Source organism: Notothenia rossii, assembly GCF_949606895.1.
Source record: "Notothenia rossii genome assembly, chromosome: 11".
Lineage (NCBI taxonomy): Eukaryota > Metazoa > Chordata > Actinopteri > Perciformes > Nototheniidae > Notothenia > Notothenia rossii.
In genome coordinates this window covers 10,747,933-10,761,628 of record NC_136910.1, presented here as the reverse complement: position 1 = coordinate 10,761,628, position 13,696 = coordinate 10,747,933, and the positions used below count along the sequence as shown (strand labels likewise).

Genomic DNA, 13,696 nt, shown 5'->3' with positions numbered 1-13,696 from the left:
GGATGCACAACAGCTACATTTTAACATTGTACTGTACAATACTGGAATTTAAAGTTTAAACACTTTAGAAACTTACATTTTATGAAACACTGAGTCTTAGAAATATGTATGTGTTTTTACTTTATAAATTGATTTTTGACTGGTTACATTTATTAAACCATGCTTTGTGAGTTTAAAATCAATCACTTCTAATTTATGTCCGTCATATATAAGGTTTAGCTTAGCACCAAATCTGCACTTGTAGAAGGCAATATTGTCTGTTTTTGTATTGATTAAAGAAAGGAAATATGATGTGTAAATTATTGAGCGTTAGATGTGCTGGAGGGAAAGATGGCCGTGGCCTCAACGGACCGATTTAAAGGGGGGTTTCCTTTTCCTGTTGTGTGTTACTGTATATAGTTTTTGTGCAAAGGCTAAAATCCAAAAGTTGACGCAATTCAGTTTCTCTCCCATAAACTTCCCCCCTGCCTGAAACCCCCAAATGGACTCGTTTTTTTACTTCCCTAACATATCATTATGTAACATTTGCCCTTCTTTTTGCTAGCGCTCCATGAAAGTGTACGTGATCGCTGAGCGGTTGACCAATCACAACAGAGCCGATCAGCTAACCAATCAAAGCAGACAGAGCGTGAGAAGAGGTGCTGCAACACAGGCAGTATGATGAGTGAATGAAAATGAAAGCACTTTGTGAATATTAAAGCATGGAAACATGTCACAGTAGAGAAACAAAATACAAATCTGAAAATGAGAAGAATAGGGCCCCTTTAAAATATATATACCTTCTCATGTAACTACCTAACCGAAAGGAAACAACTGCATTTACCAAAGTCTCCTTCTTTGTATGTCACTGTTAACACATAAACAGAATGTTTCAGAACTGGCTAAACACTTTCCCCCAAAAGTAGCCAAAGAAGTTTGAAACTATTTCAAGCCTCCAGTGATCCAGTTTGAACTTTTCTGGTACAAAGTTTTGTTGCAGTGAAATATTTGGTGAGAGAGAGAGAGAGAGGAGGAAGGAGAGGACAGAGAAAGGCAGGGAGAGAGGGAGAGATGGTGGATCAGTTGGGTGCCAAGAGCATTGCGTTGACCCTGATTAAATGCCTCCCCCAACTCACAGGGTCCACTGATAAGCCTTGCACTGTGGGCGGTGTGTGTGTGTGATGTGTGAGTGTGTTCAGGAGGGCCACAACAGGAGATAAGGTGTGTGTACACATGTACACGCAGTATTTGTGCACGCAACTCTGCCTGTGTGTGTGTGTGTGTCCCAACACCAATTCTCCTGTGTAAACATGCTGACCTGGCACAACACCAGGAGACACTTTGAAGTTGGCAATAGCCTCTGTAATCTCCCTCCCTCTCTCTGTGTCTCGCTCGCGCACACACACACACACACACACACACACACACACACACACACACACACACACACACACACACACACACACACACACACACACACACACACACACACACACACACACACACACACACACACACACACACACACACACACTGAGCTAGAGGCCAGACTTAACACTGTCAACCTTGTGTGCCTTAGCATGTGGCCACTAACCACACACGCACACTTTCCAGTGTCGCAGACAATTGCTTCCCCCGTCTCTCTAGAGAAAACAATACATTTTTCTCACACACATTCTCACGGAAACACAGACTCTCACACAACCCCTTTATTTATTTTTCTTTACGCCACCTATAATGGAAATTTCTGCTGACAGTTACGTGTGAGTGTTTTGCTAAAAGTGCCAACCACTATGGAAGGTATCACCCTGCAGCCTCAGAGCATCTCCTGGTCTCATATCAGACACACTGACTGTGTTTATGTGACAATGAGACAAAAACATGATATGATGTTATGTATATTTCCATTCAACAGGATGGTTAAACAGCATTATGCAGATTGAATGGCATAGAATGTGATCAGCATTTGATTAAATATTCTTATTTCATGGCTATGTTATGCATAAAGGTGAGGCAGACAGTATCTAAAGGGTTGTGTCACCAACATTTAAAGATAGTTAATTTGAAAATGGCTAGTTCTGTGGATCAAACGGACTTCGTTCTGCCGTAATTAAAATACATTCTGAGGTTGAATTTAATCAAAATACATTAACACTTTCTTTTGTTCACTAAGGCCCAGAAATATGCCTCGAAAAATAAAAAATAAAGGTCCAACACAATCAACTTGGTTTCTTGTAGTAGTAGTCTATTTATTCCTTTAAATTAGTCTCCTTAGAGAATAACCTTACTTTTTAGCTGCTCACACGGTACTCTGTTTTCCATTAAATCCCTTATTTTCTCTGGTGCTGGGCAGGTAGAAAACAATGAGTTTTTATAGCATGTTTCACTGCAAACAGCTGCCGGCTGTGACCAGAAATAAGGTTGGTAAAAGCAGAGAAACTAAACCAATTGATGAGTGCGGGATTCAAAAACGCAGAACAATCAGGAGTAGTTTTGTGAGTATGTGTCCATAATGAAATATGTATTAGAGCGACTTTGAGCACCAATAATGGGATTCCATTCACCTCCATCATACCAGAGAAACCTCAGACTTGTGTCTCAAAACCCATTACAGTAAAACCCAAACTATCAGCATTACTTACTTACTGGCAGTAAAAGTAAACATAAAACTGATTGTGAGTTCAGTTAGTAAGAATGAAGCCTCTCCCTCCGGCTTCTTCTCAATCAGATGACTATTGACGTTCACTCTTTTAAGTAAATCAAATTAGCCAAACTCGCCCTGAGCCACTCATATCGGGACTGTCCAACTTTTAAATAGTTTCTTTCAGTGTGAAATCAATGCAAGTCTACTACACCCAATTCACCTTCATTTTAGACTATCGAGCACCATGTCAATAAAAATAGATCAATAAAACCCAATATGGAGTCTCTTCTGATTCAAACATTATTCATCGTGCAATTAACCATATGCAGGATACATAAGTTGTGTACTTTATGTAACTTGCATCTGAGTTGGTTATTTACTTTATGCCACTATTTAATGGAGCATGTTTATAAAAGGAAATCTTCTATTCCCGTTCCCATCTGACAGTAAACACAACCCTATTACAATCAAAATGTCCTCTGCTCCTGATACACAGAGAAATGAGAGGCATTATTCATGCACCCTGTTACACACCATTATCACTCGGTACAATGCAGAATAACACATTTCTGACCTTGAATAACCACTGCAGCTGTGTTGACTGTTTCCACCGTGGTGGCAGAGAAAAGTGTCTGCCTGAGGAAGCTGCAACATGGGTGAAAGCCTGCTACTTTATTACCTCAGTGCCCATTGGTTATGTCCCACTTTCAGATTCCCAGCCACACTGAAGAGATGGCCACTGCAGCAGCTATAGTTGGCCATGTATCATTATCAACTTATGAGTAAAATCCACAGTGGCATCTATATGGCAAGCAAAGTGCCAAGTTGTAAATATGTCCAACGCTCATTGATTAAGTCTTTCTTATTTGGGGCCAGGACTGAAAAAGGTTTAGGAGTCCCTGATCAGATACAAAGCTACTTAGGGTATTAAACTGGGGATTTTCAGGACTTTTACCACAAAGGATTAAAATGAAGTTCATTTAATCTCATCCCAGGATAAAGGCTTTCTGGTAAATCCATCTCATTGAACAGGGGGCGACCACAAACAACCAAAAACGAACTTTCTAGCGAGTTATTATAACAATAAGTCTATGAAATGTAGGGTATGGTGCGGTTTTAATTGGAAAGTAAGTGTGCATGTTCTCTTTTACTTGGCGTGTGTGGTCATTTCATCTTTTATGATTCGTATGATGTTTTAATGCTTTGTCAAGCACTTTGTGACTATGTCTGGGAAAAGCGCTACATAAATACATTTTACTTACTTCACTTTTTTACTTACTTACAAACAGAACCTCAATCTTGCTTCAATTAGTGTTTGCTTTCTTTAATAATTGTTCTTATGTTGCCTGTAGGAAAGTTCTTACCCACTGTGAAAAATTCAGTAACAATCTGAATACAAATTTGGTAGCAAAGAACAAAAGTCGGGCAGCTTTTGTTCATTTGTCTCTTTGTTTCTCAAGCCTGCATGCCAGTTATGCAGATTCCGTGGAGTGCTTTGGCCAAGAGGCAGATAATCTTGTTATAAACAATTAACTCGGCTGTATTGTTGAATGTAAAGTCAATCCCTCACGCAGAAAACAAAACAACACCTGGCACCAAAACCAACAAGCTCAGACAAAATGTCAATGAAAATGAGGATTTGTGTGTCAAAGTTGGAACTAAACAGCCAAAGTCATTCAAAAGTTTCCCCAGTGTGAACAAAACACCTCAGAATAAAGTAGATATCCTAAATTATACTCTTCAGCCTGGCAGATGGTGTTTTTCATCTCTCTTTTATTGCTGTACAGGCATAAAACAATCTCTTAGAAGACTGGCAGCCAACATGTATTTCATAATGTGGGCATAATGAACTTATTATCACCTTTTAGGTTGATTGGGGAACTTTCCTACCAAACAGAGCTTATCTACACATGTAGCAGTTATTGAGAAACATTATCATTCATTTGGAGTTGCGTTTTCTACCTTAAAGTCCAAATAATTACACATTTGAACTCTCTACTCTCTCTACTGAGGGACATATGAGACTCTTTAGTTGCTACCTGCTCCACTACTGTATGTTCCCCTGCTTGTCTCCGTCTCTTTCTGTCTGATGGATTGTGCCGAGCATCAAGAGTACGGTGGGTTGTTGCTGTGCTTATAAAGGCATAGCGGAGATGCAGGTGTATCACTACAAGCCCCTCGTTTCACAGTGTCACATTGTTTAGACATTGTCATTCAAACATTGGTAGAAAATAAATAAAAATGCCATGTGGTGAAATGTATGCCAAAATACCCATTTAAATGTACGATTTGTAGTGCGAACGAGCTTCCAACTGATAACAGGACAGCAGAGAGTCAACATATCTTCCATGGCAAACTGAAGACCCATCTGTTTCGCTCACACCTTGGTGAATAATCTGAAACAAAGAAGAAATTAAAGAAAAAAATAAACGTATGCACCAGCACTTAAATATGTCAGCACTGCTCTTGTTGTCCTTATTTGTATGGTTTAATGTCACTACTGGATGTACAAGTTGTTCAACATCATAGATTAAAAGTTGCTCATTCGACTAAACACAATGTAAACTTTTTATTCAGCATTAAAATATGTGCTTAATATTATTCTAAAGGGAAAAAACATTGATAAAGCACAACAATGTTCTTGAAAAGCATTTATGGTAATTCTGGATTAGATTTTATACCACTAGCATAACAGAGATGAGCAGACGTCCTCCTACTCATCTCATTTCTTCAATTATATACACTTGTAGAGCCATGCTATAATGACACTCTGTACGAAGCGCATAATATTAATTCTTTAGAAAATGATAAACAGCTATGATGGGAATTTACAAAAAAGTGTGGTAGGAATATGTTTTGAATGAATGTGTGTTGATGTGAAGTAGGTTAATATGACCTGAAAAACCACATGTTATTTTTCAACTGAGTTCCACGGATGCTCAGACAGGCTTGTCTAACTCAATAAGACATGCCTAAGAAAGCTTGTTGTGAGCATTCAACATCATATATAACTCCAGCACAGCTACAACAACACGTTCTGGTGAAGTTTGAGCGAAGCATTGAATATTATGACTTTACTTCAACAAAAACAGCAAAACTACAAGTGCTTTTTATTTTGAGGTGTATTCAGAAATGCACACAGTTAAAAAAAATGTTGTTTGTAGACCTGACAAATATCTCTGAATATATAGAATGCGTAGTAAATGCATAGGAATTAGGCGGTACATTTGCACAAACCATAATAAGACAAATAGGATCAGATAGTGAACATATGTTTTGGATTTATGCAAAGAATAGGCTAATTCTTAGGAGGACTACGCCATCCACTTTTAGCCTTTAGGGAGAAATCGAAGAAGTCAGCCGTAGCCTGCAATCTGTCAGCAGTGGGAATAGTTAGCCGTGCTCACATGAGTGTGGATAATTCAATATGACATCTTTTTAATAGGTAGTCTGGCCACTGGGAGGAAGTGAGAGGACAGATATCACAGGTGCCGAGTCAGTACATTTAAATAAAGGTATAATGAGAGCTTTAAATCTAAAGTGAGTACAGAGAGAGCCGTTGGTAAAATTAAGGAAGTGGAAGCCCTCTGGACTTGACCTTTAATAATTTGGTAGCAGCTTGATTTTAAAAACGTACCCGTAAACAATTTCCAGGATGATTCTTCAAAATAAAAAATACCAACGACGCCAAGTTATTTCGTTTCCAGATCTAATCAATCAATCAATCAATCTTTGTTTATATAGCCCAATATCACAAATGTTACATTTGTCTCAGTGGACTTCCCAGTTTGTACAGAATATCAGTATGACAATACGACACCCTCTGTCCTTAGACCCTCACATCGTACAAGGAAAAACTTCCAGAGTAAGCGCCTTAATGATCAGATAATCATTTTTGCATTCTTATACATGGATTCATGTAATAATTAGGTTCAAGATTGGACTCGTGAATTAGATACAAAAATGTAATCAAAGATTTTTCATAATTACTTAATTTCCTTCATTTATTTCAAAGGTGATTTTGAATCAATGGCCACTTTTATAAATTAAAGGTCCAATGAAATGAGAGCTGTTGTAAATGTTTTATGGTTATCTATTGACTTTTGCTAAACAAATATAATAAGGAACTAACAAGTTTCAAAGCTCAAGTCAAACTCCAAAACAATTGCATGTACAACATCAATAAGGCGTTTAACAAATCATTGAAGATGTTTGAGTTTCAACTACGGTTGACGTTCATTCTAAATTAGGATGGAAAAAGTATATTGGACTATGTACTTTTGTCAGTCACAGTATGGCCGCCTCAGGTGGTGGTAATAACATCTGAGCCGGGCTCCAACAGTCGGACCAAGCTGTATGGAAACCAGCTAATAAACTAATACCGTACCATTGGGCGTATAGCATTACTTCAACACAGAAGCTACGATTAAATTGTATTAAAACAATGACAACATGTAACAGAAATGACTTTAGCTTAGGTAGCTCTGGGAAATGAGGAACTGTACACGTGCATTTTCTAGGGATCCATTTGTGTCCAATAGGTTTTCCATTGCATCTTAATATGAAATACATCTTGGTTCCATGACATGTTTGAAATGTATTTTCTAAACTCCAATTTGTTACCTTTAATAGCTTGGTTTGGTCTCATTGTCATTTGCTATACATGTACACTGATAGAATACTGTATAAACTGCAGGAGAACAACATGTCGCAACAAAAAGCATGATATTGTAAGCATATCTGCTGCTCTTACACACTGCAAAAGCTTGCATTCATTTAAAAATAAAAGGCAACAGAAGCAGGACTAGTGTAACTAAGTATTGGTTCCTAATTGTAAACCATTGGAGCCAGTTTAGCCGTGTTTACCCAGCCATGAAGTTAAATAAGCATCCCATGTGTACATCATTCAATTAGTAGATGCTTCAAATTAAGATCCGCATGGCTTTGACTCCAGGGATTCAACATTGAGAACTACTGCAAGTAAAGTTCTCAAAGTGCTGTATCTACACCCTAACTTTATTACAACACGTCATCCTTCTTGAATTGTAAAGGGGTTTGTGTTTGTTAAATCTAAATACATTCACTGCTTGTAATCTAGGTTAGTTGTAGACAAACTTAATAAGATTATTCCTTCTGCTTTACAGCTAACCGCACTGAAATATCAAACGTTCAGTCAATGCAATTGGAATAAAACACTCTCTTAATAGTTGAATGAAATGTGATGAATAACTCAGTCAGGAAAGTGGACGGCAACGTTTCAGTGCAATTTGGTTGTAAGACACGATCCCTAAGATCTTAGAAATGATATATTTTTCAGTTTGAAAGTCCTTTTTGGTTACTGTATCAAGGCATTTGAATAATCAGGGTCAAACATGATCAGTGGCTTCATTAATAGAACTATAAATAGTATGAAATATTCATTGGGTAAACAAAGTCATTTTTCAAAAAAGGTAATGAAGCAAAGTAAAAAAGGTGATTTTGTAAGGTAGAGAAGACATTTGTTCATTCATTTTGCAGCAATAACAAACCAACTACCTAATGACCTCACTAATAAGATAACAAACCATATCAATGAGCACATCTCTCCTAAGACTTGGCAGCAATTATTTAAATCCAAGTCCTGGTGTTTCTGTCATCCAGCGTGACTAACAGGATTTGACATGGTGACGAACAGGCGGGTCCCAGGTTCATGAAACACATTCTGCCTGTCTGACCATTCTACACACACACACACACACACACACACACACACACACACACACACACACACACACACACACACACACACACACACACACACACACACACACACACACACACACACACACACACACACACACACACACACACACACACACACACACACACACACACACACACACACACACACACACACTCGAAAAGCACATCATCCGTTGGGTATTGGCCACTCAAAAGCAGTCACACTCTGCTTCTCCATGCAGACACCGCAGCATTATTAAGTCACTGATGGTTACTTAGCACTACGTAACTTCACCTGTGAGTACGAGCCACTTTCACACATGACGGAGCAACACCTCACATTATATAAGAGCTCATTTTTTGACAACCAGAGCAGGATGAAGTTAATAATACAGGTATTCTTAAAAACATCAAGAAAAACTAAAGAGAATTTTTCACCTTTTACACCCACTTTACATTAAACCCACCTCTTAACCTTTGACTTTCTCCCCTCACTATGTGTTCTCTCTGGAGGAGCAGACAGCTTGCCCCTAATTTAAGTAATCGGATGACTCTCTCTCTCCCTCTCTCTCTTTATAATCCGAGACAAACAGGCTGCTGCGAGGTAACCTGCCTTTGACGGGACCACTGAGACAGACCACATATGCTGGTAATGTTGCAGCCCAGAGGCTCTTTCCCTGCCTACTTGTTTAAAAAAATACACTCCTGCTCTTCAAATGAGAGGGGGGAACGAAGAGGGAAATGCCTTAGATAACATATATAATGTGTTTGAACCTCACATTACTCACACACAGAAATGTAATACACCTTTTTAACACATGAAAGATCCAATATTAGCTGTAGGGTATACTGTGGTGAAGCCAGGACGGTGTAGCCGTTATCATTATGATCACTGGCTATCACTGCTGAAGTTGGAGGCGATTAATTAAAGCAGCGTGTTGCATATAAATGTGCTGAGTTGTCGTCAATTGAGCAAACTAAATTCTCCACAGCTGATTTCAGCACCATGGACAGCGAGTTCCCCCTTTAAAGTAATAACAACTACTGTAGAGGAATACTGTAATGTAGGAAATGAGGAGTTTTTCAATGCATGTGTCAGCAGCTGTAGTATCTGCCTCTTTACTATTTTCGTAACAGGAGCACAACTTATTTCTACCCAGAATGGATGCATATAAATAATGTAGCCGTATAACAGACTGGAAAGGAACGCACCAACGGATTAAAGAAACGAAAAAAAGGGCATCCTTAGGTCAGTAAACTCACCATGGAACCACACATTATAGAGGTTTCACTAAAGAATAAAGGTTGGCGTTGTAGTACTTACCGCGTTATCCTCGTTGAAACCATACGTTTAATATCTACTTTTCCACACACTGTTGCCGTCTCCGGGCCGCGGTAACACACAGCACGAGGAGAAAATCCAGGAAATAACATCCACACAACTCATCCACCCGGCTCCACTTTTTCTTTAAGGAGAGAAAAATACCGCTGGCCGAGCCTTCAGGACGAGAAGAAAGATGAGTTTATGTTCAAGTCAAACACACCAAGAAATAAGGTCCCTTTGCGCGGTGAAAAATAGTCTCCTCTCGTGTTCTGTCATTGGAAGTCTCCGTTGTGGGACTCGCAAGGTAACTACCGGCTCTGTATGAGAGCGGCAGGGTAACAGTATATCTCCTCTAGTGTTCCCCCTTCTCAAGCGGAGAGGGAGGGGGAGACAGAGAGACCTAACGACATTCGCTGGAGAGAGAGAGGGGGAGGCGATGCGGAGACAGAAAGGGAGGTTTTTTTGTCGGAAGGTAGTCGTGCATTTACCGCAGGAGCAGTGATCGGTACACCACCGTAATCTAATTATGGCCACGGCAAAAAGCGCACGGATTACCGGGCTGTTGCTCTGCTCTGCGCCGGTCTCTGCGCCCCATGGCGGAGAGGGAAGTAAAGGATCACTGTGAGAGGCTATCTCATTAAATTTTAACTCGTCAGTGTCCATCCAACCCGAAAAAGTTAGTAGCATTTAAGTCAAAACACATCTTTAATCGAGTGAAACAGGGACATGTGTTCTATTCTCCGTTGGAAAGACGGAGTGAACAATCAATAAAGCAGAAAGAGTTGCTTATCTCATAGTGTTGCTACAGGTGCACCATACAGTATCAAAAGGGTGGACCTTGCAGTATGTCGCATGACCAAGCGGGAGGAATATACCGGAGATGATAGGGTGTGTTTGAGGTTTAAACACAAGTGTCTCTTGGATCTGAAGATGTTTCCTTTATGCATATTTCACAGCGACATGTATTTAAGATATATTTCCAAGAATCAACTTCCATAAGACTCTTTATTCCAGCAATTCCTCAAATGTCTAGGTCACTTATATTTAATAGTTGCCATGCTTACTTGCATATCTTTCACTGCCAAATCAATTTGGCAATTATCTTAGTGGCTCAACAATAAACACAAGGTCCAAATAAAGTAAAAACAAGTACAATATAATTTTATGAGTGTAATCAGTAAAAGCAAAACTGTAAAATATTTCAAAAGTACTTAGCAATTTAGCATAAATTGGTATTGGTGCAGAAGACGAGGTATTTGTTTAATCTTTGCCTACATTACCCACAATGCAACCTGCTATTAGGAGTTTATGTAGCACCAAACGGCTAGATGTTTTGAGATGAGGAGCATAGTTTTAGGAACCTCACTTCTTTTGTTTTATTATGTTCTCTAGCACCAACATAGTGGCACACAGACAGAACAATTCCACATACAAACCAAGAAGGGAAACGACATGTATAACCTCATATTTTGCTGAACACGTTGACTATACAGTCTAAATAACGTGTAATTATCTAAATGGCAGCCTTATCAAAATGTGTTGTTACAACAAATAATTGTTGTAATGAGTCTATTGGCACCGGGGAGATGCAGGGCACACGCTGGCTGAAGAAGTGTCACAGTCAGCGCCTTTTAAAAATAATTACATTGAATATGTACATTTGGAGAGAAATACTGAAAGTTGATTATATCCTCAACGTGGATTAACGAGTCTCTGAAGTTTGTGTAGAAAACGTTTGTGTAATCCCGCTGCTCTGGAGCTCTCACCATATTTATATTATGAAGATTTCTCTCAGCCGGCTGATCTGTTCACTGTTTGTTTTGAAAGGAGATTACTTTCTAGGCAAATGCAAAGGGTTATTTATTTTCTGAGCCATCGTACAGTACTTCCCCAAACTCCATATTGGCCCTTATAAAAGAAAGCGTATCATCATAGCATAGAATTAAGCTACAAAAACATTCAATATTAACTTTGTGCCCATCTTGGGAAAGAAGTACATTTACTGAAGGGGTAATACCTCAAATTCAGTCAAGATTTACTTCCACATCTAGTGGTCGTTATTGCCAATACAATCAAAACATGTAAGTAGTTACTCAGCAATGAATGCAACCTTGGCACTAGGTGACATTGTCTTTCCAAGAAGTTATGATGAATTGGCTGTAAGTGGTGCTTTAGATGTATGCTTGAAACACAAAGTTGTTCCCATTCCTCTTCTTAACTAAGACGTGTCATCTGGAAATCGGCAAAAGAGTTATTCTCATTATTACCATGAGAAATGGTCGTTATTAAAAGTCGCAGTGATGCACAATCCCAGAGAGCAGTAATGGAGCACGGGACTGTGGCTATAATAATACAGCTCAACCACAATTAGTTACCATTCAGGGCTTTATCTTCCGCTAATAAAATATGTGATAGGAAGAGTGATAGCTTTAAGACGGCCTTCTGCTCAGCGATATTAAAGTGCATTTAATAATTACTTTCTTTATTTTGTAATTTAATGGCAAAGTTCAGGATATGATGGATGGAGCCCGAGTAGTTTATGGTCCTGTATGACTGACTATACCTGTCCATCTGCTTAATGGGATTACATTATAGTTACTTTCTGTATGTAACGCCTAATACCACCTACTTTTTCAAAATGAAATGTCCCTGCTGGTTTGAAATTGATCTGCCCAACCGTTACAGCGACAGACAATCCCTAATTTTAAATCTGATTACATAATCAAAGGATTGAAATGACCACCAGAAAAAGGGGTTTGTAGGCAGAGGGCCAGGCCAATTATAGCCCCTATACCACTGTGATCTTACTTGTGTGTCCATCTGCTCTGCTCTGCTCCATGGGATTACACCAAATCCTATTGAGCTCAGGGAATGGCAGCCAAGATCAGCAGGCCTGAACTAATCACGACAAGCCACCAGCACAAGAGAGGGTTGTCTTCTCTGGCGAAGCACAACGAAGAACAAAAACGGATTATCATTCACTGATTATTAATGTTAAGCTGAGTTGGTACAATTAGTCGTAGATGGCATTCTGCTTGTCTGATAGAGCGTTTCAGGAAATTAAAAAGGAGACACAAAGCCAGAGTGTCTGCTTGTTTGAGGCACCTTCACATAACTGAGGATGGACAATTGATTTTCTGAATCTTTTGATCCTGAAAGGTGAAATTCTCTTTACACTTCCTTGACTACATAGAAAGTAGAAACACTGTAGTGCACGGCTGCCTTTTGTCACAGCCTTTTCTTTTTTTTAAACATTTATTTAGCAAGGTTATCTGCCCCTTCCACTGTCACACAAAAGCTCTAATCCTACACTACAGTATATAAAAGCGAAGAGCCCGCAACTCAAATATGTGGATGTGCTTACTGGTAAGATTAGTATTATTCTATTGTGTTCCTCTACTGTGACATATCTCCATGCTTTAATGTTTAAAAACGTCTTTATTTGTCTCATACTGCCTGTGCTGCAGCACCTCTTTTCACCCTCTGTCTGAAACCAGAGCCCAGTCTGCTCTGATTGGTTAGCTGGTTGGCTTTGTTGAGATTGGTTAACCATTTAGAGATATCCCGTCCCTTAGCCTATCAAGTACAATCTGTTTTAGCATTAGCCAATAGAACGGCGTGTGTAACATAGTGATGTGTATGTTACAGAAGGAAACAACATAATCCAATCGGAGCAGTTGAGACACAGGAGAGTGTGTGTCTCTAGAGGGAACTTTGGGATTTTAACATTTGCAGACAATTTAAATTGCACAAAAAACGATAAAACCAACTACAAGAAAGGGAAACGCCCCCAAATTAAAATAGTCTCTTTAATAAATGTTAAATTTCTTTGCCAAAATCTTGTTTTACTATATATATATATATATATATATATATATAAGAGCTATATAAATCACCCTGACCATGAACAAAACAAACGAAATAGATATAGGATGTATAGGGTGTGCACATTAGGACTCTGCAGTGAGTCAAAACTGCCCACAGAATCATGGCATCCAACTACCAATCTTTACGTCATTCATGAGATG

General features: G+C 39.0%; 1 protein-coding gene across 1 annotated transcript in view; it reads right to left on the bottom strand.

Annotated features, from left to right (window-relative positions):
- LOC307024403 (protocadherin-15-like) overlaps nucleotides 1-10,187 on the bottom strand; it is a 169,955-nt gene extending 159,768 nt beyond the window's left edge. Inside the window, exon 1 of the mRNA XM_079658474.1 lies at nucleotides 9,669-10,187. The gene's annotated coding sequence lies outside the window, so the exon portion shown is untranslated. The remainder of the gene's footprint in view (nucleotides 1-9,668) is intronic.
- Between the last annotated feature and the right edge of the window lie 3,509 nt (nucleotides 10,188-13,696).